At 38.0% G+C, this 27,573-nt stretch overlaps 1 pseudogene; it reads left to right on the top strand.

The window, feature by feature from the left end:
• The first annotated feature begins 10,915 nt into the window (after positions 1 to 10,915).
• LOC112819848 (dynein light chain Tctex-type 3 pseudogene) lies at positions 10,916 to 14,832 on the top strand (annotated as a pseudogene).
• The last annotated feature ends 12,741 nt before the right edge of the window (positions 14,833 to 27,573 follow it).

Consider the following 27,573-nt stretch of genomic DNA (forward strand, 5'->3'; position numbering starts at 1 on the left):
ACTTTATCTTTGGTGACTAGCATGTGGCACGTTATTGACAAATATTTGACAAATATTTAAAAAATGAAGTTCACTTTAAAAGTAAAAAACAAAAATAAAAAAGAGCAAAAACCCCATAACTAAAATTAGATTTCATGTCCACAGTGTCCTTAATGGAATCTTTGAATGACGTTGACAGTTGAGAGAAAAAATGTTTTCCTACTCTAATTTACTTGTTCCTCATTACAAATCTTTTTCCAGATCTATTAATAAGAAATGGTACTGATGAATCACAGACCTGTACCTCTGAAACAAATAATACATTATATGTTAAAAAAAAATAGATAGTAGGAAGGGAAAAATGAAGGGGGCAAAATTGGAGGCGGAGATTAACCATGAGAGACTATGGACTCTGAGAAACAAACTGAGGGTTCTAGAGGGGAGGGGGTGGGGGATGGGTTAGCCTGGTGATGGGTATTAAAGAGGGCACATATTGAATGGAACATTGGGTGTTATACGCAAACAATGAATCATGGAACACTACATCGAAAACTAATGACGTAGTGTATGGTGATTAACATAACATAATAAAATAAAATTAAAAAAAAAGAAATGGTATTGAATTCATTTGAACTGGGGTGATCCCACATATAAACAGAGAGGGAGGCAATGTCAATGGTACAATTTGAAAGACAGCGAGAGGCCTGTCTGTTCAAAAATAGCCCCCACCTGGCTACCACAGTATTTGGAATCCCCATCATTGGAGTAGTGTGGTGTTGTTGTTAAAGTGTCTCCAGGAGGCCCATTTTAGGCTTACTTATTCTGCTTGTTGTAAAAACAGAAGGACATACTTACCTTCTTTATGCGGGCAGGACTTGTAATTAGGAAAGGTAGCCTTTTGATCAGTAAAATGACATCATATTGTGCTATCATTTTGTTCACTACCCAGAGATTTTTCACCTGAAAATTTGAGAAAGAGGAAAAAAAAAAAACTGTAAAACTACCTGTTAAGTTTCAAGGAAGGCTTCGAAGGCATTCCTCCAAGAAGGGTGAATGGATGAGATTAAACAATATTGGGTACAAGATTATTTGTGTGAAACTTCAGAAAAAAACCCAGAATATTCCTGGAAAAACCTTGGGATGTGGAAATTCAATGTATTATTCATGTATTTGGCTTATGGAATGAGTAGGATGACACGGCTAGAGTTAGATGAGCAGTGGTGGGTGAGACAGACGTGGGGGTGAGAAAGATAAGTTGCTTAGCAACTCAAAGGCCATCAAAGCAATGAGACCTTGTCAGAAGAGATGCCCTGGCTTAGGCAATCACCATCTGCCCATTCATCTAAGCCAGGGAGCAAAGGAGAGTTGGAGCTGGGGGTGGAACAGATTTCACTCGTTTTATGTAAAGCTAACTATGATACTGTGATTTATAATAAGAAATATAGATTTGATCTTCATCCCTGTTGCTTGCTGAGAGCTCCTAAAACCCTTGGAATTTCCTGAGTGATGAGAGCAACAAAAATGTCTTTTTATGTTAATGAGGTGACTTTTGGATCCCCCCCCAGGAAGGGTGGGGCTAGTTGCCAGAACCAACCATGATTGGAGGGTTAGAACTTTCAGTCCCACCCCAGACCTCGCGGGGAAAGGGGAGGTGCTGGAAGCTGAGTCAATCTCCAATGGCCAAAGATTCAGTCAATCATGCCTATGTAATGAAGCTGTTATAAAAATCCAAAAGGTGAGGGTTTGGGGAGCTTTCAGGTTGGTGAACAGGTAGAGGTTTAGGAGAGTGGTGCATTCTGAGAGGGCACAGACACACCATACCCTTCCTTCATACCTTGCTCTACATCTCTGTCATCTGTCTCGGAATTTTATAATAAACAGGTAATCAAAGGGGAAAAAAGAGAGAGAGGGAGGCAAACCAAGAAACAGACTGCTAACTATAGAGAACAAACTGCTGATTACCGGAGGGGAGGTGGTGGGAGGATGGGTGAAATAGGTGATGGGGACTAAGGAGGGTACTTGCTGTGATGTGAACCAGGGGTTGCAAAGAAGTGTTGAGTCATCATATTGCACACTGGAAACTAATATTGCACTGTATGTTAGTTGGAATTTAAATAAAAACCTTAAAAAAATTTAAAATAAGTAGGTGATCGGGTAACTAAAATGTTTCCGAGTTCTGTGAACTGCTCTAGCAAATTAATCAAACTCAAGGAGGGAGACGGGAGATTTATAGACAGTTGGTCAGAGCACAGGCAGCAACCTGCCTTCGTGACTGTTATCTGAAGTTGGGGGTTAAGGGGGGGCCATTGTGGAATTCTTAAACTTGTGGGATCTAATGCTCTCTCCAGGTAGAAAATGTCAGAATTGAGTTGAATTGTAGGACAGTCAGTTGGTCTCCTGAGCATTGCTTGGTGAGGGGAACCTCTCGCCCCCCCATACATTTTGGAATTGAGTGCTATTTGGTGGCATGGGAAAAACTTTCACACATTGGGTGACTAGAAGTGAAGTGTTCTGTGTGAGTCTGGTAGTGGTGTGAGAGAAAAAATAAACAGGAAGGACTGGGTTTTTCCTTACGCCAGTAGACTGAACTGAGTTTTTCCTCTTTACTGACTTCCTTGTTTTGAGTTTACTATTTGCAGATGACCTGATACTTGGTACTCTATATAGAAAACCCAAAAGACTCCACCAAAAAATTGATAGAACTGATACATGAATTCGGTAAAGTTGCAGGATATAAAATCAATGTCTGGAAATCTGTTGCATTTCTATCCACATTGACCTACATGTCTATTTTTGTGCCAGTATCGTACTGTCTTGATTCTATAGCTCTGTCCTGTACCTTGAAATCCGGAATTGTGATGCCCCCAACATTGCTTTTCTTTTTCAAGATTCCTTTGGCTATTCTCAGTCTTTGTGGTTCCATACAAATATTTGGATTGTTTGTTCTAGCTCTGTGAAAAATGTTGTTGGTATCTTGATAGGGATTGCACTAAATATGTAGATTGCCTCGGCTAGTATTGACATTGTTAGTAATAATATTTGTTCTTTCAATCCATGAGCATGGACTGTTTTTCCACTTCTTTGTGTCACCTTCAGTGTTTTTTAACATTGTTTTATAGTTTTCAGAATACATGTTTTTCACCTTTTTGGTTAGGTTTATTCCTAGGTATCTGACTGTTTTGGGCACAACTGTAAATGGGATTGATTCCTTGATTTCTCTTTCTGCTGTTACATTATTGGTGTATAGTTTTTATTTAAATTGCATTTAGTTAACACACAGTGTATTATTAGTTGCAGGTGTACAATATAGCGATTCAACACTTAAATACAACAGCTGGTGCTCATCACAACACGTGCATCCCTTAATCCCCATCATCGATTTACAAAGGTTAACCTGTTTGGGGACTGCTAGGGGAGGGCATGCTCAGATTTGAATGTAAATAGTCAGAATCTATACACTGAGGCTTGTTCATTCTTCGGCTTCTCCTCTACAGGTACATCATTCATTTATTCAGTGGAGAAAAAGTTGGGTTAAGAAAACAAGTGAAAATTGACTCAAATTTGTAATGATTTAGGAGCCTGAATATTTATTATGGGAATAATTGATCTATTACTTTCCTTTCTTTTTTCCTGATTTTGCCTGATAGCCACTGGAGAAGACATTATCACCTTTAATGAAGAGAAAGCAGAAAATAGAAAAGGTAAACTAAACCTACTTTGTTGAGGGTTTTTATCATGAATGAATGTTGGACTTTGTCCAGGGCTCTTTCTGCATTGAGAGAATCATATGGTTCTTAGCCTTTCTTTTATTAATGTGGTGTACCACGCTGATTGATTTGCAAATATTGAACCACCCTTGAAAACCAGGAATAAATTCCACTTGATCGTGGTGAATGATTTTTTAATGTACTGTTAAATTTGGTTTGCTACTATTTTATTGACGATTTTTGCCTCCATGTTCACCAGGGATATTGGTCTATCCTCTTTTGTAGTGGTGTCTTTATCTGGTTTTGGTCTCAGGGTAATGCTGGCCTCATAAAATGAATTTGAAAGTTTTCCTTCCTTTTCTATTTTTTGGAATAGTTTGAGAAGAATAGGTATCGACTCTTCTTTAAATGTTTGGTGTAATTAGCCACAGGGCTCACTGTCCTTACCAAAATTTAACTGTTTTTCTTGAATAAACACACTTGGATTCTGGCAAGCATTTGTTAACTTTTAGAGCTCTGATTAAGTCGGTTTTGTCGGTGTTTCCATTACTTCTATGGAGGAGATCTTTATCCCACCATTCCAGAAACCGTAATAGCCTCCTTTCTTCCCAACCTTGAACAAGCATGTTACTTAACATCGGTGAGCCCGAATTCCTCATCTGTAATATGAAAACTGTAACATTAGCCTCATCAGATTGTTGTAGGTACTAAGAGAGAAGGTATTGACCATTGTGCCTAGACTGGAGTAGGCTGTTTAGAGAGGTTGTTTCTCCCCTCCCTCTTTCATACTTCTAGTTCATTTTGCACCACTAAAATCTTTCCAAGGTCTAGCTTAAAAACCAGAAGTTATTATTCATACTTGTTAAAATTATTCATACTTGTTATCTCTCATTGCCTTTGATGTTTGTATCCCAAGTCACCTTTCCTTTTATAGTCCTCTCTATATTCTGGCATTAATGTTTGGCTCCAGCAACCTGTTTCATTCAGTTGTCCTTGGATTGCATATGACGTGGAGATTTTTTTCAATTATTTATGTTTACTTTCTGGATTTGCTTCTCCTTTATCTCTGCTCTCTCACTGGTACCCTGCTGACTACTTTCCCCCGCTCCTTCCCAAACCAGAGCAGAATCAATGAATCAAGACATTACTTATTTGAGTAAAAGGTAAAAGCATTCGGTCTCTGCTAGCAGAGCTGTTCCTGGGTGCCCAACCCCTTATTTAAACAGCCTTCAAATAAATCTCTTTCCTTATCCTATACAGTTTTTCAGAACCTCAAATTCCACCATTTCCTTTAAATCTCCTTCATGCCCAATTTGAAGCTCAGTTTGTTTTTGCACATGATTGCAATCAATTTATTTAACTACTTTATCTTTTCGTCTGTTTGATTGCATTATGACCAAAGCTTTGGCAAGGCCTGTGTATTAGTATATCAGTCCAATGTTAAAAGCATCAGAAGAAAACACAATTTTAAAAGGTTTGAGTATAAAAATAGGCAATATTTCAGAGAGGCATTTATAAAAGGAGTTTTTCTGCAGTTTGTCCCTGCATAATCTTGCCCACGGCTCCCAAAATAAAAGTGTTATCTTTTAAAGAACACCAATCAGAAAATGGGAACTTTAGACAGTATCAATTAAAAACCCGCTGTAAACAATTAGGAAATCAATTGCACACACATTTTGCCACTTCTTATCAAACAACTTTGTACTACTTTTGTCAGGCATATTACTTCTTTTTACCTTTTCAAGGTTTATAGTATACACATTCCTAAACTGGCCTTTTAAACTGGACAACAAAATATCTACATCCTTTTAAGATAATAAATATATTTTGCAGCCTTTGTTCTTGGGATGCATAATATTTTCCATTGCAAGGCTGTACCATAACTTATGTAACCTATGTCCTATTCTGGGACATGTAGGATATCTTCTATTTTTCTTATGTGAGCAATAGTTTGATGATTACTCATAAAGTTTTGCTCACATAAAATTTTTTTTTCCCTTAACCTGAAGAAGGAAAAATGAAGAAAAGTTAAAAAATTTAAGTCTGGGTAATCATTGGCAATCAGGTTGACCAAGCATACAGGAATTTCAATTGATACTAAACCTACCATAGTTCACCCATAAAATTAAAATGTAAATGCCTTTTTCCCCTGGGGTTTTGAACGTTGCAGTCAGATAACATCTGAAAAAAGATAAGCTATCAAATGGTGCAGTATCTGACTAATTTCATTGTTGAGTCAGGTTTGTGAAATCACTTTCACCACGGCTCTGCTTTGATGCTTTGTGGCTTTTTGACCTAAGTGACTACTTACAAAAACTGAAAACACGATGAAAATGTGAGGACCGTCCTGGGTTCTACACATCCCTGGCTTTATAGACTCTAGCAGATTGTGAGGTTTCAAAGTAGGCTATTATTAGGAATTCCTAACTCCTACCTTTTTGGAACAGTACATGATACTGACTTTTTCAAATATTTCATTTCCCAACTATCTTATTATAAATTATAATCCTACAAATTTAATATGCACATTTTTGTTCCTGTAATTGTAGTACTTTCCCACCCATTGTCGTGATGGCATTTTGTGTCTCATCAGAGGCTCTGCATGTACAGTGTAAATATAGACATTAAAATAACTTAGCTATTTAGTACCTTTCATAATATTTCCAAAAATTGTACTGAAACACCTGACTTCACAGAATGGGTTAAGGTTAGAGGAGTTTATTTTTAAGAATCTACCTGAATATGTGCTTAGGTTAAAGGAGAGACAGTGTGCATTAATAATTCAAAATGCTACCGTTTATACTTGCCTAATTAAAAAAAGCTCTTCGCTGCATCCGTCGAGTGGAGTGGAGTGTCTGTATGTTACTAAAGTCTCTGCATCATTAGCTTTCCTCTTCTGTTGAGAAGTGTTAACAGAGAAGCAGATACTATTGTAAATATGCCAGGACTTTGCAAGGGATAGATGGTTAAACAGACATTTATTAAGATCCTACCGTGTAGCAAGCACCAGAGTAGGTGCTGGAGGGCCCAAGATCAATGTTTTGTGGTTCCTGTCTCTGATGAGTTTATAGTGTAGAGAGAGAAACAGACCCACAGACAGGTTATCTTAATACAATTATTAAATTAGCATTTAGGCAGAAGCATTACGAATATTTTGGGGAACAAGGCCTTGACCCTGTCTGGTAAGGTATGGTAATGCTTGAACTCAATTTTTCAAGATAAAAGCGAATCATAGAGGGTGGTCCATGCCGGTGGAACGAGGGAGCAATTTCAACCTGGTTTTTTCAAGTCCCACTATGGCCAATATGTTGAGTGCAAGTGTGCAGGCTGTGTGCTGAAGGCCAGCCCGTGATGTTCTGACTTGCTCTCTTAGGCTCTTCTGTAATGCATCTGCTTAGAGGAGGCACCTTTCTGTAATGTCTCTGTTGAGAATGGTTCCTTTTTGTATTTGTTCACTTAGAAGGGGCACTTACACATTTGTACAAATTATTTATAGAAATTAAGCAATTTATACAATGCTACTGTACTTTTAGCTTTGCACTGTTGATCAGAGGGTGAGACCTTCTCTTCATATCATCTCTAACTCATACATTCTATAGGCATCTAATACCCCTTACTTTCTCTTCTGGAAGCCTCCAAGCATCCTGAGCTTCCTTCCTGTAGGTAGCCAAGAGCTAGCAGATTGAGAAGTAGATGGAGAAGGTAGGTCTGCACTCTGGGCTGTCTGTGGTCTAGATCGAAGTCAGTACAAACTGAAGGAAACTTGGGCAGCTGGCTGACCGCTCAAGGGAGTGATTCTCAAAAGGCAAGAGCTGAACAATTAGTTTCCAGAAAAGTCAGCTTCCAGGGACTCGTGGTCTCCCCACTTTCTTCTCCTTTGTACATGGTGTATGCTTTCCTCCCAATGGGTTACTTCTAGAGACTCTGCCAGGGGAAAACTTTCCATGCCATAGCTCCAAATCTTTCTGTCTTCCATTGTTCTCAGGCTTTGTTTATGTTTCTGCAGTGGCTGATTCTCATGCATCTGACCCTCTGCAGCCTTGGGAGAGGGAAAAGCTCCGCGGGGTGGGGGGGGGGAGGGGGGAGGAACAACTGGAGTAGTTCAGAGAAGTAAGTTCAGAGGTGTGTATATAGACAAAAACAGATTAAAATTTGGAATTACTATATTGCCATGTGTGTATATGCTAGAAATCACTAAAAAAGAATGTTTTTGGAAATACTTAGGATGGTAGCCAGTATATACAGTCACTTGTTTTATCTGAACCCTTCATTCAGTTAAACTAAGTCTCTGAGAAATAGGTCTATAGTACTGGTAATGAACAGTGTGCAATAGAATATCAGAACTCTAGTAAAGAGATAAGCTTGGTCAGTCACTATCTTTGAAGTTGTTAGGCAAATATTAACCCCATAGATAATAAAGAATTGATAGTAGTTTAAATTGCTGTTCTACTCCTTGAGGGAGACAGACAAGAGGAGCCTTAAGAGTATTCAAAAGCCTTTGGGGCACCTGGCTGGCTCAGTCAGCAGAGCATGCGAATTTTGATCTCGGGGTCCTAAGTTTGAGCCTTTGAACTTCTTACTAGGTATCTCTAAGGAGCTCCAAGGAAAGGGTTGCACACTGGGAAGCATGACTTTGAACAGAAGTGATGTGATCTTCAGGAAGTCCCAACCCAGCAAAGTCTTTTTTTTACTTAAAGGTTGGACACAAAAGTCTGATCCTTAGCCAAGAAACCCAGCAGTTGCTGTTCAGCAGCAATCAATTGGCAAGTAAAATATACATTTCAGAGAAGATATGTGCTGGGATAGAAGTATCCGAACAAATTGGAGGATGAGATCATTTGATCAGGTCTCCTGGAAGAGGTGGTTATTGACATGGAAACATGATCTAGAGCAATTGAACAACTACTGCTCCTTAGAGTAGGCCGGTTCAAAGTAATTTTTGACACGGTGACCAAAATCCTGCGGACACTCTCCCACCACCCTCTCCACCACCTTATGATAGTGCTTCATAGGTGCAGGCTGAAGACTCCTTGTAGCACAGGGGTCTGCAACGCCTGGGGTACTGGAAAATGTCTGCTTACTAGATCTACCCTGCATTTACAGCACTGGTATCTCTGAGATGAAACTGGAGAATCTGACTGTTCTTATCATGACCCCGAGTAATCCTCAGGTCCATTAGCACTTGAGAATCATTGGCTTAAAGAATATGGTATACACTAGACAGTACTGAGAGGAGAACATTTAGGATCTGTTTTCACAAAGAAACCACAAATGTAGACTTTAAGATGCAGATATTCCATGGTAAACAGTATCTCTTCATGAGAAACTGCAGAGCTGCACTGCTATTTCAAAATACGAGTGGATAGAGGAGAAAAGAAGGGGGAAAAAATCTGGTATTTACATAGTAGCCTGCCTATATTTTAAGTGATAAATGTGCATAAATAAATTGCACTGAATATTAGGGTGGTATGCTGGTAAATGTGGAACCACTAGATTTTTGGGGGAAAAAATTCCTGATTTGCAGCTTTTGCTGACTTTTGGGGTATAAATACTTCCACGTTCATCAATTTCAAGCCACCAATGAGTTAACAACCACTAGCAAAGTTCTTAAGATTTTCATGTCAGTTCTTATGAACCAGTATCAGCCAGCTCCACTGATTTTATATGTAAATTACTATATTTATATCTATAATTTCAAAGTTAACTTTGTAACTTGTTCATTACATTGGACAGTACATAGTTTCTTTTCCATGTCCCTGCCAACATTCATATGCCCATGAAGTTTTTCCCCCTTTGCTGCTCTTTGTGCATCATTATGATTTTGATAAGCTAACATGGCCAGTACTCTTTTCATTTAAATTGCTTCTCTAGAATTATACATCTTTAATGTGCTTTTGAAAAGGAACAAAGAGGTCTTATATTAGTGTCAAAAAACAATGACTACTAGACGAAGTTAAAGGTGTTTTTAAAAAGTATTTATAAAACTAAGTGGCACCAATATATCAGGTACCATGTGATTCTTTTTTTTTTTTTAATTTCTCTTTTGAAAAATAATTTGGTTCATCGACTTGGAGGATAAGGAGGTATCTGGCTCAATTGCTAGAAAACTCTAAATAACCGTGCTTGATATTCACTGAGAAGTGGGGGCTGATGTGCTCTGGCAGCCAATGGGTCTGGCAGGGAAATATTTGTTGTATAATTTTCTGAAGAGAGGAAAGGCATGGGAGAAATCTGGGGAGTTCTTAGAACAGTATCTAAAGCTATCCACATAAAATTTTTTAGAGTTGGGAGAGGTTAGTGAGAAAGATAGGTATATTTTGAGGAAGTTCCTCAAGATAATTCTGACTTATTATGATACCATCTATGGGCTACTCCCCATTTCTCTGCCCAACCCACTCTCCCTTATGAAGTATGTAGGTAGGACATAGTTAAATACTGGACTAGAGTCATGATTAATTCAGTTCTACTGAAAATTGTTATTTTTAGAGGAAGTTAGGAACTAGGAATTTTACAAAGCATCATTAAATTTTTCTTCTGAGTAATTCAGCTAAAGTAATGTGGGCTAATTAGTAGGGAGGAATATTGTGATGAGACTGGTTAAAAACGTGAAATATCTGGATTCTATGTTGTTAAGGACTGAATGGGGTCCCCCCTTCACAATCTGAAGCCTTAACACTGTGTGTGACTGTATTTGAGACTAGGGCCTTTAAGGCGGTAATTAACGTTAAATGGGGTCCTAAGGAGAGGCCCTAATTGGATAGGACTGGTCTCCTGATAAGGAGAAGGATAGCTTCACTACCCCACCTGCCGTCCTCCCGCACCCCCCACCATCCCCATGTGCACGCACAGAAAACCTGAGCGTCCTCACCAGAACCCAGCTTGTGATGCTTTGATCTTCGTGATGCCAGAACTGTGAGAAAATAAATTTCTGTTGTTTAAGCCACTCAATTTGAGCTATTTTGTTAGGACAGCCTGAGCAGATTAATATATGTATATTATCAAATGAGGCATTTTGGTACTTTCAAGCACATAAAATAATTAAAAATGGGCCAAATATTTTTTTAACCACTATCAAAACAGTAACCGTTTACACTTATTGAATTCTGCTCTTGTTGCTTCTTCATCTTTTTTGGTCAGGCAGTCTCAGTTTCTCTGCTAGTATCAACCCATTTAATTCTCACAGGGCTATTAAGCTGGTACTCACATTATTGTTTATCCTGTGTTACAAAATGAGCACGAGGCACAGGAGTTTTAGGAATTTGCTCAATGCCACAGCCCAAGTAAGTGGTAGGGAACCCATCATTCTGACTCGAGTCCAAGCTCTTACTCATTATGCTAGAAGAGCAATTTGTTTGTGAAATAGGATCATTTTGTGCTTATTTAAAGTTTTATCTTCCTAAATGCATGAAGCTTTTTTTTTTGACCATGAAGCTACCCTTTGTACAAGTTATTCCTGGAGGAATGGGGGTGAAGGGTAATATTAAAAATTCATCTAGGCTTTTTTAAGAATTCATCCCTCTTGACCCCTACACTTAGTGTAGCCATAGTGAGCCCCTGCTACTGATAGAGATGTGTCACATATCCCTGGAGTGCCAGGAAGGAAAATGTCTGAGAACCAACGGTTAATATCATTAGATTTTTTATTACTAATCATAATGATGGGCCTGAGTGACTCTCTAGCCCATAAGTTCTGCTTACTTGATGGCACATGCAGGAGAATATGCACAAACATAATTACTTTAACAACAATGTTTTCGGATGTCCAGCAGTACATACAGGTGTGAGTAAATCCAAGAACGTGAATCAAAATCTGTTTTCATTGAGTTTCTGTCATACTTAGAAAAGTCTAATATACCTTGGAGAAAAAAAATGTTAATGTGAAGAAATATATTTCAAAGTTGAGATGGAAATAGTTTAAGGCAGGATTCTGTTGCAGTATGTGATTTTACAAAGAAATCTTACTCTCCCCAGAATAACCAAAGGTGGGTTTTAAAACAAGTACGTAATTGTGCTAGGGTTCTTGTGTATATTCCTATGTGTGGGAGCATTAAGGATAAAACGTGAAGTCAGAAATCACATGGTAAAAGAAAAGTAGCTGTTGTGCTCATCAGAGACAAGATGGTCTGTACGAGTGTCCATTGCATTGGCCCTGGGAGTCTTGGTATTTTAAGGAAAATACAGTCTAATGGCTTGCATAGATCTCCCTGAAGGTATAACTCGTTTTATCACTTTGCCGTACATTTTATTGTCCAAACTCTGGTTAACATTCTGCTGGAGAACAGAAATAGTTGATTTCTAAGAATAAATAATGATGGACCTGTAGGGTTCATTAATTTACCCTGGTGCAGGTTTTCCTTGTGGCCTTAAACGTTCCCCTACAGCTGGGTGATTGCAGTATTCCACATGTTCTGGCTTCATAAAAAGGAAGAAAGGGCTGGTTACTGCCCAGTTTTGTTTTGTTTTTTTAAGTATCTATATCTAATACACACACACACACACACACATTTCCTGACTAAAACAAAGGGTGACTCGGTGGTCATCAAGAGCCTTCCTGTTTTTGCTATATTTGGTGTCTTCCTGCATTCTTCCCTCTGGCTCCACAGCTCCTTCAGATCCTCTGTCATGCCCATTTGCTTGAACTTTAAACCTCCCTTGGCACCTTCTCCCAGTAGTTAAGCTCCCGTCTCTGACTGTAAGATCTTCAGTATTTTTCAGGATTCTTCTTCTTTTTTTCATGGAATCACTAGGTAGTGGTTAACTTTTGGTTCCAATAATTAGAATTCCATTTATTAAAGTTATAAGTTCAAAAACTTAGTACTTCTTGAAGAGTGAGTTTTTATGTTTGGCTTACAAATCTCACTATTAGAATTTTTAAGTCTAGCAACTTGTAACCATCATTTTAAAATATTTTGGGAACAATATTTGGCATCATTTCAAACTTAATACCTTCAAATATACTTAGCTGAATTTATAGATGTTCAGTATTCTTCTTAAATACTTCAATTGTGCAAAAGGAAAGACATGTCCAAAATTAAAAAAAATCTTTCTGGATAGTAAATATCTCCAATTAATATGCCAAACTTAAAAATACCTTCAATTTTCTTAATTATGCAAAATAGTATAACTTTAATTGAATGCTGTCCTGTGTCCCCTCATCCTCAAAAGCCTGCAGCTTTCTGCTTGGGTTCTACCTGGCTGTCATGTACTGGTGAGAATCTCCTTTAGAGGAAAGGCCATGTAGATACCGATGTCCCTCAGTGCAGTTCCTTTCTTCAGTTTCTGCCTGGTTTTTGGTCCCCCTCCATTGCTTTCAAAAAGTTGTTAAATAATTTGTACAGTTTTAATTGTTTTATGTAAGAGGGTTAGTCTGATATCAACTCCTTTGTCATTCCCTGAACTGGACCTCTTGGACCAGAAACTCTTGATAAATACAAGGAGAAGGCTGAGCACAAATAAAACATCACAGATAATTACCCAACAACAAATAACGTCTTCTTTCATAGGCAAAGGTAGAAGATTTAAAAGCGGAATTCATTCGTGTCTTGCATGTTATTGATAAAGTAAAATGGTTGAAATTCTGTTGTGCAGCCAGAAAAGCTACTGACATACTAGCAAAACTGAAGGGAGGCTGCCATTTCATTTGTGTGACCAGCGGGGCTCTGGAGTTGGCAGTGGCTCAAAATTGGTCTTGAAAAACCTTGCTCTAGAACCCATGTTGTGTTTTGTTCTTCCTTAAGTGACTTAGGTACCCGACAAATAGAAGATGACTGGTTTTTCAGCCTGCAAAAAAAGAGTGGATGTGCCTTTAGTATAGCAAGACACTTATGCAGAGTTTCATAACTAAGTTCTGTGAGTTTAAATTTGTGGGAGAATTTGTTATTCCATTTGAAACTTTTCTAAAATGCTTCATTAAATGCTATGGATAAAAAGTAGCAAGGAATAAGTACAAAGAAGGATGGTGGAAGAGAAGATAATTTGCAATAAAACACTACACATAAAATGTATTTGAGGGGAAACAAAGGGACAAAGAAAAGTAGGGAGCTGGGATAACTGTCTCAAACACAAGAGTAACCACTTTTGTGAACTAATCTAAGCCAATTTGGCTGGTCAACAATGTCACATCAGATAAATAGAGAAACATGGGAGGAGGCTGCCTTCATGTTACCAGGTGATATTTTATGATGAAAGCAAGTCTTAGCTAACCCCCATTTCTGCCTAATGTACATTTATTAGTGAACTGGAACAAACAGTCATAGAATCTGCTCTTGTTGCCTCTGGAACATTCATCTCTCTGTCCTCAGCCACTCTGACAGGTAGCTTACATGAAAGATTTAACCTGAAGCCAATGCAAGAATATTTTGATGGCAGCGTCAGCCAGCACTTACTGGGGTCAAATGAGAGTTGTCCCCAAGATAGAGTGGGCCAAGGCCCTTAGAGTGTTGGATCTCAAGTGATTCCCAGTTTGGGCTTGTTGAATTTTGATGCTATCTTCCTTTAGTCTCACATACTCTCTAGCCAACCATGTGTTTCAAAAACCATTCATTTTAGCAATGAAAATTTACTGCTAAGATTTCTCTGTGATTAACAAAACTTCTTGTGAAGATTTTGATAAAATATTTGAAGTGCTTAAGTGTACTTCCTGAGTGTGGATTCCTCTTTAATCTATTTCAAATGTTAACTGAATGCCCCTCCTTGAATATTTTAAAACTGGCCTATACCTGCCATATAATACCTACTTACTGATGGATTTTAAAAGTCCTTTTTTTTTTTTTTTTTTTTTGAGTACCACTGCCACTGCCACGAGGTTGGCTTGAATGCTGATGAAGCGCACAATATCGTTAAAGAGTGTATAGATGGGGTCTTGGGTGGTGAAGATTATGACCAGAACAACATCAACCAATGGACAGCAAACATAGTGGAACAATCCTTGACACATGTGGTTAAGTTGGGAAAAGCTTATAAATATATTGTGACCTGTGCAGTGGTCCAGAGGAGTGCCTATGGCTTTCACACAGCCAGCTTGTGTTTTTGGGATACTACATCTGATGGAACCTGTACCGTGAGATGGGAGAACCAAACCATGAACTGTATTGTCAGTGTTTTCACCATTGCTATTGTCCTGTGACAGACTAAAAATGTGCGGCCAAAGCCATTAACTTAAAACAACAACAACAACAAAAAACCCCACCATTTTCTACACAGATAATAAAATAACTCTTGATGACAGTCAGATTTGTTCGGAATCCCTTCGCCCAAATGAATAGATTTGAATCCCCACCCATGCACTGAGGGTAGACATGGCTAATGAATAATTAACTGCTTTCTGCTTTGGTTAGATACAGAGTCACAATCTTCAGTTATCAGAAGTTTCAGTCAAGATATAACTTGTCATCCTAGCCTCAGTCTTCCTCAATTTAATTCAAAGATTGATTTTATTTCAATTTCTAGGTAATAACCAACATTCTCCATTTCACATAGCGCATCGGGAGCAGCTTCAAACAGTACACATTTGACATTTGTAGTCATTAAGCATTTGGGTTTTTTCCTAATGGGGATGGATAAAGTGGGAGGCAGGTCTGTCCTGAGTATCACAGCTTTGAGAAGTCAACATTGCAGATGATTGCTCAGGAGCTGTCGCAGCAAGAGACCACCTACGAGGAAAATAGAGATAATTACAAACAACAATCACAGCTGTTAGCAGCAGCACTCGGAACACATCCTCAGCTTGAGAAGATTGCTACTGATGCATCAGACATTGAGCCGCACTCAGTCACTGGGACGGACCCAGAGTGGAGACAATCTAAGACAAAGCCAACACTAATAATACAGGAGAGGTCAAAACTGAAGTCCAGAGTTTGCCTTGCATGAGAAAGTTTTAATCATTTCAGAATTAAGGGCTAAAGGCTTAACATATTTTGCATAAGAGCTTTATTATCTAGAGGTTACTTACCAATCAACTCTGCAAGCTTTCTTACCGTACTTTAACATTTCCTATAGATGGCACTTGAATCATTATGCTTATTTTTCCCAACTGCATAAGGAGCCACTCTTCATGCAGTTACTGGGCTCTGCCATTCAGGAAACATTTCATTGCTCCTTGACAGGGACATATAATTTTCAGTAGCCTAAGTTTAGTTATGTTTGACGCTTCTCCAGAAAAATAATTATGATTTATTTAAGAATATTCATTTTTGGAAACACTTGTTCATTTTATTTCCTGTGAAGCATATTTAATATTGGGATTGTTTAGTAACTGTCTTTTTTCCTCTAATTTCTTTTGCATTAATATCTTACCAAACCCACAAAATAACCAGCAACCATGACAAGTTGAGGGATACAAAAAAATAAAACACGTGTAAAAATAATAATAGCATAAGTCAAATAGATTAATTTAAATTCTGATAAAATCATATATTGCTTTGAAATAAGCAGCATAATTGGAATATATAAAAATGTATAGAGTAAGATAATATTGCCATCACTGTTCTTCTCTGTGTCCCAAATCTGCATATCCTATTAACATAAATTATATATATATTCAAGCATTTGAAATGTTTATTGTCATGCACAGAAAAGATGTTTGAATTTGGCAAAGTGTTAGTAATGTGTTTGCTTAAGGGACACTGAATGCAAAAATATATTGATGAATTTTAGGTTTTGTTTGAAGTAAATGAGGGTTAGCTGGCCTGTAGTGAGAATTAGCTGGAAGTATCTATTTGAGAGACAAAAATATACAGATTAGTTGTAGCCTTGGCCATAAATGAGCTTGCAGGGAGAATGTATAGAGGAACATCTCTGATCCTAAGGCAAGCAAACAATGATGGGTGTAGATTTAGTTAACTAGAGGGGAGGGATTTTAGGGTGATTACTGTATCATTCCTATTTTGTTTGCCTTAAAAGAAAGGTGAGGTCAGTTCCAAACTCATAGTGGTAGTTCCTTCTTAGAAGTCTGGAAAGTAGTCCCATTTCTTTTTTCAAATCTTAGTGTTTTTTTTTTTTTCCCTCCCAAATCTGATTTTCCCCCTGTTAATGCTGATTTTGGAAGGAACTTACTGGAAAAACGTATTCTTTCCATGCTCCTGGACCCATATCACTGTGCAGCTGGGTCATTGAGTAAAGTGAAGACCATGGGAAAAACAGCACACGTTCCTTTCCTGCATCTTCCATCTGTGCCAATTAATCAACAAACTAAAGAACTTCTGAGTGTGTCCAAGTACATTCTAGGTATAAAATATTTTAAGCCTTGTGACAAATATTTTACTTGATCTGAACAATAATCCCAAAAGAAGAAAGGGAAGACATTCTTACTATTCATCACACTCTAAAAGCAGCTCATATTTATAGAGCATCTTATACTATGTAAAGTGTTTTAATACAATTTTCTCAATCCAGCCTCAAACAAATTACCATGGTATCAGGACAATTTATAAGAGAGTAAGTGTGAGTAGTTAATATTCACAAAAGTCATTCAAGGTCATGACTGAACAAAGAAGTACAAATTAAAATTATCAGAAAACATTTTCAGCTGTCAAATAATTGAGGCCATGATGCACTCAATTTTGTTAAGGGCATGTGTTGGCAAAAAGGTTACCGCTGCTATAGACTGCTGGTGAACTTAGAATCTGTTATACCCTTTCTGAATGCTATTTTGGCACTAAGAAATCACTCAGGGTAAACAGGAGATAGAAACAAAGGTTTATGTTTAATTGACTACATTACAGACTTATTTCTAATATGGAATATGAGAAACGATTTATGTGGCAAATGTAATGTGAGGCAGTCATTTTGGAACATGAAGAAATCTTGCAAATGGAGACTCCATAAAGTGAAGCAAAAGTTGGAGGAAGGGAGCAGGGCAGCCTAATCATCTGTAATGCCCATCCCGTGAGTTTTAGATAAGAAAAATAAAATACTTGGGTAAGGCACTATTCTTTTGGGATTCTGGCATTAGAGCCCAACCTAATTGTGGCATAACCATACTTGCTGGCTTATGCTATGTATGAATGCATTTACTTAATATTTAAAAACAAGTTTGTGATGATGCATTGGAAGCAAAGACATTCACGCAGCTGTCCTTACCCTGTGTGCTTTAGGCCTTAAATTCTTTTTTTTTGTCTGATATTAAAATCTGGCCCCTGCTTTCTTTGTTAGCATTTTCTGATGTATCTTTGACCTTTGTTTTACTTTAATCATCTAGTGGAATTTTGTTTTAGGTAGTTTTCTTGTTATCAGCATCTCACAGGATTTTGTCTTTTGACCCATTCTCCAGGTCTGTTTTTCATTTGGAAAGTTTCACACATTTGCATGAAAATATATTCATTATATATTGTGAAGTAAAACATAACAGGTTACAAAGCGATATATTTAGTATCAGCTCACATATGTAGGATTAAATCCCGAATTTGTGTGCGTGTGTGTGTGTGTGTATACATACAAACATATATCAGAAACGTAACTGCTTATTTCTGTGTGGCATGAGCTTTTTTCCTTTTACTTATATGCATTTTTTCATGAACACATGTCACACACACACAAAGAATTAAAGTTTTATAAGTAAGCGTTAAATAATTTGCAACCAGCTTCTGAGGGCAATGGGGGCTCCTAAACTCTCGATGGAAGAACTATTAAAAAAATGTAAACCTCAAGTTACCTCTGGATCTCTTAGCCAGAGAAATAAAACTGGCAATTATTACAGACAAAAAAAAAAAAATAGGTTTTAGAAAACCTCAGTCCCTTTATTGTAAGGTGCAGAAACTGTGTTGTTAGGGAAGCAGTAGGAATGAACCTATCTGGTAATCACTGACTTGGTAACCACTGCAAAGCCTATAGATACTGAACATCTAAAATTATTTTAAAAACTATAGAAATAAATGTCTCTGATTAAGCTGCTTAGGTAATACCCTTTATTCTGAGTCTAAGACTTGATGATCCTGAGATTTCTTTTATGAGTCTATGGTTGATTTAGCAGCCACATTTATTATTTGAAGAAAGTGAGAAAGATGGTGTTAAATGTTCCTCAAAATGGAATTGAGGTTTTAATTATTACAGGACTCATGGAAGAAAGAGACACTGAACAGCTCAATTCCAAGCCTGAGAATTTTTCAGTGAATATTTAAAAATACAACAGTGTGCCTATTCAATTAGGAAGCTGTTGGTGTTCATTTCCTTTCACTGGGCAAAAATTTGGCTACTCAAGTCATTGCGGCACTTCCAAATTAATAAAGAGAAAACTTTTTGTAAAGTACTGATTAATATTCCCTTAATTTTCACTTACACAAAATCATTGCTACAAAAACTAACATTTTTGGCTATGGATGTATATCTTGTGTTGTAAACTTTAAGGGCACCATAACAGTTAATGAAATCTGCAAAATTAAATTCAGTATACTGGGCTATAGGAAATTCTCAAGTTTCTTCTCATTCTGAATTACTATAGTGAAGATGTGAGACTTCTTGACTATTAAAACCACGTTAAAGAATACAGTGTTTCTCTTCCTCAGACACCCTCTCAGAAGACCTTTTTTTGGGGGGGGGGGGGCAGGTGACAACTCTTCTATTTAACTTTTCAATAGCATCTTACTTTATGTCACATATTCTCCTTTCTCCCTGTCTTCCTGCCTTTCTTCTTTCTTGCCTCTTTTCCTTCTCAGTTATTGAGATTAAAATGTTGATGCTACTATGGACAAAGTGCTATATTTAGGCATCCAAGGGGGCCTAGAATACTCCCTCGAATGAATTAACGCACCTGGATGCTGGCAGAGATGAGCCTGCGGGGCAGTTTGTACCTGCGAGCGTACACAGTGGAGAGCAGAGGATGCTCTGTGTCCTGAGGACATGTGGCCCCAGGGGGAGCTCTGCCTTCCTGGAAGCCGTGCCCGTCTGCCCTTGATTTCTGTTGGGTCCCAGCTCACTTCCTGTTCCTCACTCACCCTATCCCTCCCCATCCATCTAGTTCCTTTCTTCATTGCTGCAGTCTTCTTCCTCTTACTTGTGAGTCTGAAGCTTGGCTATTCCTGAGGCTCTGTCGTCTTTCTTATATACCCACTCCCTTCAGAGGCTCTTGTTATACTTGTGGCTTTCCTTATTTATGAAGGCAGACACCAAATGTATTTCTCCAGCTCTGGCTCTGGGCGCCTCACTGGACATCAGTACTAAAACTCATTTTTTTAAACCAAACTCCTTCTCTTTCCCCCTATCCAAACCATCCCTTTGATGTCACAATTTTGCTCCTGTATCACACTTCTCTAGTCACCCAGACGCAGAAAGCCTGATAGTCTTTCCTCTAATCAGACATTCCTTTGCTGTATCGCCTGCATCCATCCTTTCCTTTCCATTCCCACTGATACCACGCTGGCTCCATCCGCTCCGAGATCAGTTGCACTGAATTTGAAAGGTCACACAAAGATTAGCTTATTCTTGCAGCATTTTTAGCCTTTCCCTGGTCCAGTTCTCCCTGCATATATCAATCTTCTTTTAAGGTTAATCTCTCTTGCCTTTGGGACTAAATCCCTTTATACTGCATCTGAGGGCTCACACAATTTACCCTTTATATACCTTTGGAGCTAATCTACATTTCTCACACAAACCTTCCATTCCAATCCAATTCCTCGAACATTGTTTTTCTCCTCCATGTCTTTGCTCACTCTGTTCTCCCTATGTTGAGATCTTCAACACGTTTCTCTAGCAAAATCTCACCTTTCTTTAAGGTTCAACTGAAAATTTCACCCCGTCTCATGAGCTTCTCTCAACATGAAAGGATATGTACTGCCTTTTAAATTCAATCACGTTCTATAATGTTTTTGGTTATTTCTCAGTTTTATGATGCTTGGTAGCTTTATCTTGTAATACATTTTATCTCTAGTTTTCGATTATAAACTATGGGTGACAAGGAGTTTATTTGTATTTTCCACAGTTAATAATAAGGTACAACATATCAGTTTACTGATTGCTATCTAGAGATTATGTCATCTATTATAAAAACTTTTCCCCTCCCTTCTTGCCATGAGTGATGAGTAATTCTGAAAGTTATTATTCAAAATAGCTATCTACAAAATAGGGATTGAATTTTTCCTGATGATATATGTACTTAGTTTTTTCCCCATTTGAATGCCAATGTGGGTTTTGGTCTATCATTATTTTCTTCCACTTTTGGGGACCTCTTGGGGTATTTAAAGCTCTAGAGCTCTATTTGTCATTGGTAAGTAGTAACATTGTGCACAAAATAGTCTCAGGAAATTAGCAAAACAAATTTGTTCATTGTATAACCACAGGCAAAATTGCTGGATTTAAACCATCTGAGGACTCAGGACTGGCCCTTAAGATTTTTCCGTTACAATCCATAAAAGTGAAGAAGTTTCCAAGGCTAAAAGTAACACATGATCAAGTTGGGGGCCAACAAAACTAATGAAAAGACTTTTCCCAGAAAGATAGTGTGGTCATCTTTGTCCGGGGAAATGATCCCCCTTTCTGCTCCGTGATGTGTGCTGACAGTTAAGCTAACAGGAGGCTCCTTTTCAGCTTCTGAAAGCAAAGGTTAGTAGTTGGCAGTAAGAAAACCAGTACAATTAAAGCAACTGTCTAATAAAGCCACATTACTTAAATTTCAGCACGATATAAAAAAAAATTTAAATACGTGGAATTCATGTTCTAAAAAGCAGTTCACATAATTTGCAGTACTTAATCTTTGCAAAAAAGCATAGAAGAGCTTGACCAGAAAACGATGCGGTAGCTTCAAGAGAGAGCTTTTTGTTCTCAGATGTGAAGTAATTTTGACTTTTTTATATATTGAAAGCAGCATTGAATTAGAGCCACCCCGGAGTTGTAAAGATCTATAGAATCCTCTCTTTTAAAATCACTTTTATTGATTCATCTATAAGCAGAAATAGTAGAATTCAATTTTGTATAAACTGCTTTACATCAGGTATTCATCAAAATATGCCATGAATATTTTCCATAGCCTCTTTTTTGCATTTTCTTTTCTAAGCAAACTGAACTACTAAGTGTTCACTTTGTATAATTGCCCACCTCTGAATCTCTGTTCTCATTATCTTTCCATCAGAAATCCTGAAGGATTGCGGTGTATAAGCAACCCAATCTTAAGTTCGTTATGATAGAACTAACCACCCCCTTCTTGTAGCAAACAAGTCTGGATCCAAGTTTACCCTTAAATTCTATCACACACAGTTGTATGGCTACCTGATAAACATCATCTTAAAACTAGCAAAGGGAGGACCTCTGAAGGGTTAAAATAGTGGGTTGTACGAGCGATCTTTGCAGTTGTAATGGTGACCTTAGAAAAAATATTACTGTCTCTAATTTTTGGTTTTGAAGATACTTGCTGAAAGAGCAAGCACATACAGTTTTTAACATATAGATTTCATTTTCAGGACTCCATTCAGCATTTTTACAACACACCAAATCTGCAGTCATTTCGACTGCTGTTTATGGCCTCTTGTCTCAGCCAGTTCAAGTGGAGGTTAAAGTTGACTGCTTCAGTAGAGTTCCCTATTCCGAAGTGGGACAATTTTCCGTTTTTTTTTTTTTTTTTTTTTTTTTTTTTTGGCAGTGTGTGACTTTTAGTATTGCTTGCAATCTATATTTTGATCGCGAAGGTTTTCAGACTTTGTTTTTGAAGTAAGAACTTTTGATTATCTCTGAAGGTTCTAGCTTTAACTAATCATTTTTAGCATGCTTAGAAATTAAAGAAACAGCATATGATTAGATGCTTATGAGAGACCGCTGAGCAAAAGGCAAAAACCTCACTTTTGAGTAAGTGGGTAAAATGCCTGGATGGAACTGACTTATGTGTATAAGTACGGTTCTTAATAAAGAATTTCTGAGAGTCATTGTCTTTTGCTTTGCTGAAGGCCTGTTGTGTATTTATCACGGTGATTCTGTAAAAGAGGAATGTGTAGGTGATGTTGGGGACTTCTGCAATTTTTAAATGGCATTTGTTTTTTCCTTTCTGGAACAACCTCTCCATGTAATTCTGATGGTGCGGATGTAATTTTGCCATTATTTCTATGTAACATAGATCAAATATACCATTTTGTTCTAATCTCAGTAACTAAATTATTGTCCCAAGGGTAAGAGCAGAACTCAAAAAAAAAAAAAAAAGTCATCCAGAATCCGTTCACGTGGCTCTTAGGGGAGAGACACCTTGCCATTTTATCTGGGTTTTTAGTATGGAATATGTATACTTCAAATGGTTAAGGGACCATCTTCGCTGCTCCATGGGAAGACTCCTCCTGGAAATGAAGCCAACCCAAAAGAAAGCAGAGCCAATAAATTATGGTAGTCAATACATTTTTGTTCTTAAACCAATTTCAGTAGGGTTTCTGACATTGACAATCAAAAGAATTTTTTTTTTAATTTTTATTTATTTGACAGAGAGACAGCGAGAGAGGGAACACAAGCAGGGGGAGTGGGAGAGGGAGAAGCAGGCCTCCCACCAAGCAGGGAGCCTGACTCAGGGCTTGATCCCAGGACCCTGGGATCATGACCTGAGCCGAAGGCAGACGCTTAATGACTGAGCCACCCAGGCGCCCCAAGAATTCTAAGATTCCTCTCCCATTTCGTATAGAAGACATTACCTGACTTCACCTAAAATACACAGCTGGTCGGTGGCAGGCCCAGGTTTTGAATACAGATCTTTCTCCTTCCAGAACCACAGTCCTATAGTGACTCTGGAAATAGCTTGGGGAATCTCAGGACCAGTCAGTTACTTAAGATGTCAAGATGGCCATGGGCTCTGACTCCCAGTTATGCAACCATTTTCTTCCCAAAAGGTTTTTGTGTGTCCTAAAATGAGAGGAATAGTTTTTGAAGGATGGATGTAGCCCAGCAGATTCTAGCATATATCCTCTGTTTGTGTGGAGACAATTTTGAAGAATGCTTGCTTATCTTAACCTTGGCAAGTGACAGTGTTTTGTAGAAATTGCTTTTTTACCTCTGTCAGTGTTGGCCTGCACTGGTTATAAATTCCGGTTTACTGTGGTGCAAATAGTCAATATAATCTAATACCTACTGATGGGAGCTGCTGCAAAAATCCCTGGATTTTGATCGTCATCCTCTCCTGAGATGGATCTTCCTCATAGGCACTTCCATAGGCTGAGCAGGGGCTGTTATTCCTCTCTAGCCCCCACTGTGTTTTTTTTTTTTTTTAAATATTTTATTTATTTATTTGAGAGAGAGAAAGAACGAGAGATAGAGAGCACGAGAGGGAAGAGGGTCAGAGGGAGAAGCAGACTCCCTGCTGAGCAGGGAGCCCGATGCGGGACTCGATCCCAGGACTCCAGGATCATGACCTGAGCCCAAGGCAGTCGCTTAACCAACTGAGCCACCCAGGCACCCCCCCCCCCACTGTGTTTTGATCACCTAGTTAGTAAGAGGTCTATGCTTGGATGGCATTGGTAACTGTACTGTGGGAATGCTGCTTCTCTGTTGTCTGAGACATTGAGTGAAATCTTACCGTCTGGTAAATGTTCATGGACCACTATGTATATCCCTTTGATTGAGATATAAACAAGTACAGGAATTCTTTTCAAACAAGAGGATTTCAAAACTTGTTTTACAATTTCCTCAGATTAACATATTGAAAGAATTTTCAGTATTAAGATAGCACAGTTCTTAGGTATAGGGAAAAGTGCATTTCTTCCTGGAATTTAAATCTCTTAATAATTTATGGGGATAAGGTTGCAGGTATTCAGTAATTTAAGTGTCTCAGAACTAGTGGATACAATGAGAACTTGTGAATGGTAGATGTTTGGGTCTCACAGATCAATCAAGTTTTTGTTTTATTGTTGGACCCTTTGGTTTACTCCAAAGGAGAAAGAAAACGTTCAGTACACTGATTCCAAAAGTTAGGATTCAAATATTCAATATTCGTCAGAGTGCCATTTTAAACTCCATTTATCCAAGTTCCTGAATGGAGGCTGAATTAAATACTGTATCAAAATTACTTTAAAGTGCATTTGTACTGCCTGGTACCCATTTATATTTAGTTAAAAAAAAAAAAAGGACTCCAACTCTGTTGCTAGAAATTCTAGTGTTTGGGGATTACAATAAACAGACATGGCTAGCTTAGTCCTAATTTTTAAAGTTTTTAGAAATAAAAGTATAGTATAAAATGCAAATTGGAAATTTAAATACACTGAGGTGAAGAAGCATTAGCCTCTGCTTCCTCCTGAAAATGCAATAAACTAACAGTAGAGGTAATTTTTAAGGTTATAGATAAATAAGGACAATGAGAGAAGAGGAGATGTCCGTAATGAAATGTCGGAAGCTGAAGAACAGATGGAAGAGTTACAGCTGACTTTGCAGATCCCAGAAAACTGAGTGCTGATTACATAGTGGAGAAAGCCAGTGAGCCAAATGATTTAGACCATGAGACCTGAAAGGGGTTCTAGAATTGCTGATGCTGCAAGGTGCTGGAAGTGAAGACAAAAGTGGGCTGAAAACAAGAGTTTTGGTTGAAAGTCTTTTAAGGAAGTCAGTCACCCAGTTCTCTCCTCTCCTGGTCACTGCTCCCCTCCAATGCTGGCAGATTTGTCCTCTAAAGAAGGTCTCTAAGCTGCTTCTATTCAAAAGCACATTTAGTACAGAATGGCCCATGGTTAAAGCAGGGGAATGAAGGGAAAATTTATATATGTTGATTCTCCAAGCTTGCCTGTTAGGATTATCTCCGCAAGCAAGAATTGAAGAAACTCCCTCTGGGGAATGATTGGTCCCCTAAGTGAAGATGCCCACTATCCTCAATGGATTAATTTAGGCAGACAACCCTAAACAGAATCCACATTCAACACCCCACCACCAGTAGACCTTCTAATCAACAGTTTTCTGGCTCAGTCATAACTTTGAGCAGACACTTAAGGATCACCAGGTATTTGAGAAAGCCTCTAATGTGAAAGGCATAAACCAAAATAAAGGAATAAACAAAAAGAGTAATTTGGAGGAAAGAGTTTCCATTGTATAGAAAAGGCAAAATAATCCTAGTATACCACAGCTGAAAATGAACATTGATCTAATAAAAATGATGTTTTGTTCTCTTGAGTGAAAAGGAGATGAGAAGTATGAATGCATGGGTGGGAGCCACATCTTCACAGTGGGAAGTCAATAGTGTCTAAAACTGAAAGGTCAAGAAGAAGCAATTTAAATAAATTGCTCAGAATAATAAAAAATTAATAAAAAATTGTAAAAGCCTTCAAAAGTGGTTGCCTCTGGAAATCAGGAAGTAGTGGCATATGGGAGGTCAAAGGCATGCTGTTTTTTAAAAACAAGAGCTATTAACTCTAAACTGTGCTCATGTAGAACTTTTACAAAAATAAAACTCAAGATAAAAATATATTACATGCTGGAAAATTTCAAAAACTACAGAAATATCTGGAATAGGATTTTCACAGACCCCTTTCCCATTCTATATCCCAATATGTAGTCATTATTAACTATCTCTGCATATATACATATATGTAATATATATATTACACACAAATACTTATTCTAACATTTCTTTTTACTAATGAAATTAAAGTTGCAGTTAACTTCCTTAATCATATAACTTTATTAGATTTTTATACATATGGATATGTATACATATATACACATACTTTATACATACATGCAAATAACTGTCTTGTGATTTAGAAATGAGGGTCTCCAAAAGGGAAAACAACAGAAAAACTTCCAAAATTGCACTAGATCCCCTCCTGACACACATAAAGCATAAATGTTCAATTATTATTATTTTTTAAAGATTTTATTTATTTATTTGAGAGAGAGAGAATGAGAGAGAGCACGAGAGGGAAGAGGGTCAGAGGGAGAAGCAGACTCCCTGCCGAGCAGGGAGCCCAATGCGGGACTCGATCCCGGGACTCCAGGATCATGACCTGAGCCCAAGGCAGTCACTTAACCAACTGAGCCACCCAGGCGCCCTAAATGTTCAATTATTTTACCCATGTGTTAAGGTCCAGCTCAAATGCCACTTCTGCAAGGCTTCCCTGAACCACCCATCTGAAAGCAAAGTGGACTGTCCATTCCTTTACCTTTTTCTTACCTTTCTTATTTGTCACAAGCAATTGTCTTTCTGTTTTTTTGTCTAATCTTCTGTTGCCAATGATAGTCCCCTAGCTTTACCTCTCACAAATTCAAACTCTGGGCGAGACTGCTTGATTATTCCTTCAGTTCCAAGCCCAAAACCAGCTTGAGTCAGGTACTCCTCTCTGTGGCCGGGGCTCAGGGAGGGTTTGGTTGAAGGCGGTGGCTCTTCTTAAGACATTCGTGTGTATGACGGAGAAAGGCTGTTTCCATAAGGAGGTACTGGACAGATGCTTCTTCGAGTATTTTTTATGCCACTGTTTGTTATTACTGCTTTGGGAAAGAGGATGAGTAATTATTGGTAAAATTGTGTTGCATCAAAACTGTTAAAGTAAGAAGGGAAAAGTGTCTTGACATTTGTTAAAGAAACTGGCCCTAACAACTGGCCCAATGACTTTCTATTCATTGATTAATCTGTTCCCTTATTAAGTTTAGTTAATTTGTATAGCATTATTTTTAACAGTTTGTATTTTGTCTCATGTAACTACGGTAGTCAAAGCAATAACTTGCTGAACTATTAATTTTCTTTACTAATATTTTTCCAGCACTGCAGTCTTCAGAGGCATGTTCTGAAGTGTTTAATTCTTCTTTATTTCTGTAGAAATTCCAGTGAAAGCTTAGGATGGATCATGGAAAAAATATAATCTGGAATCTGGTCAATAGAGAAAGGGTTATGACTATAGGAAACAGAAAATATTTGGGCAAATGTACAGTTTACCAGTTTAATGTAGCAATAAAATTGTCCAGCACAACCCATTGATTCAAGAATTGTCACTGCAGATTCTGTAACTGAGCA

The sequence above is a fragment of the Callorhinus ursinus genome, unplaced genomic scaffold (assembly GCF_003265705.2).
Source record: "Callorhinus ursinus isolate GAN/ISIS: 27379988/994484 unplaced genomic scaffold, GSC_fseal_2.0 scaffold3, whole genome shotgun sequence".
NCBI classification, from domain to species: domain Eukaryota; kingdom Metazoa; phylum Chordata; class Mammalia; order Carnivora; family Otariidae; genus Callorhinus; species Callorhinus ursinus.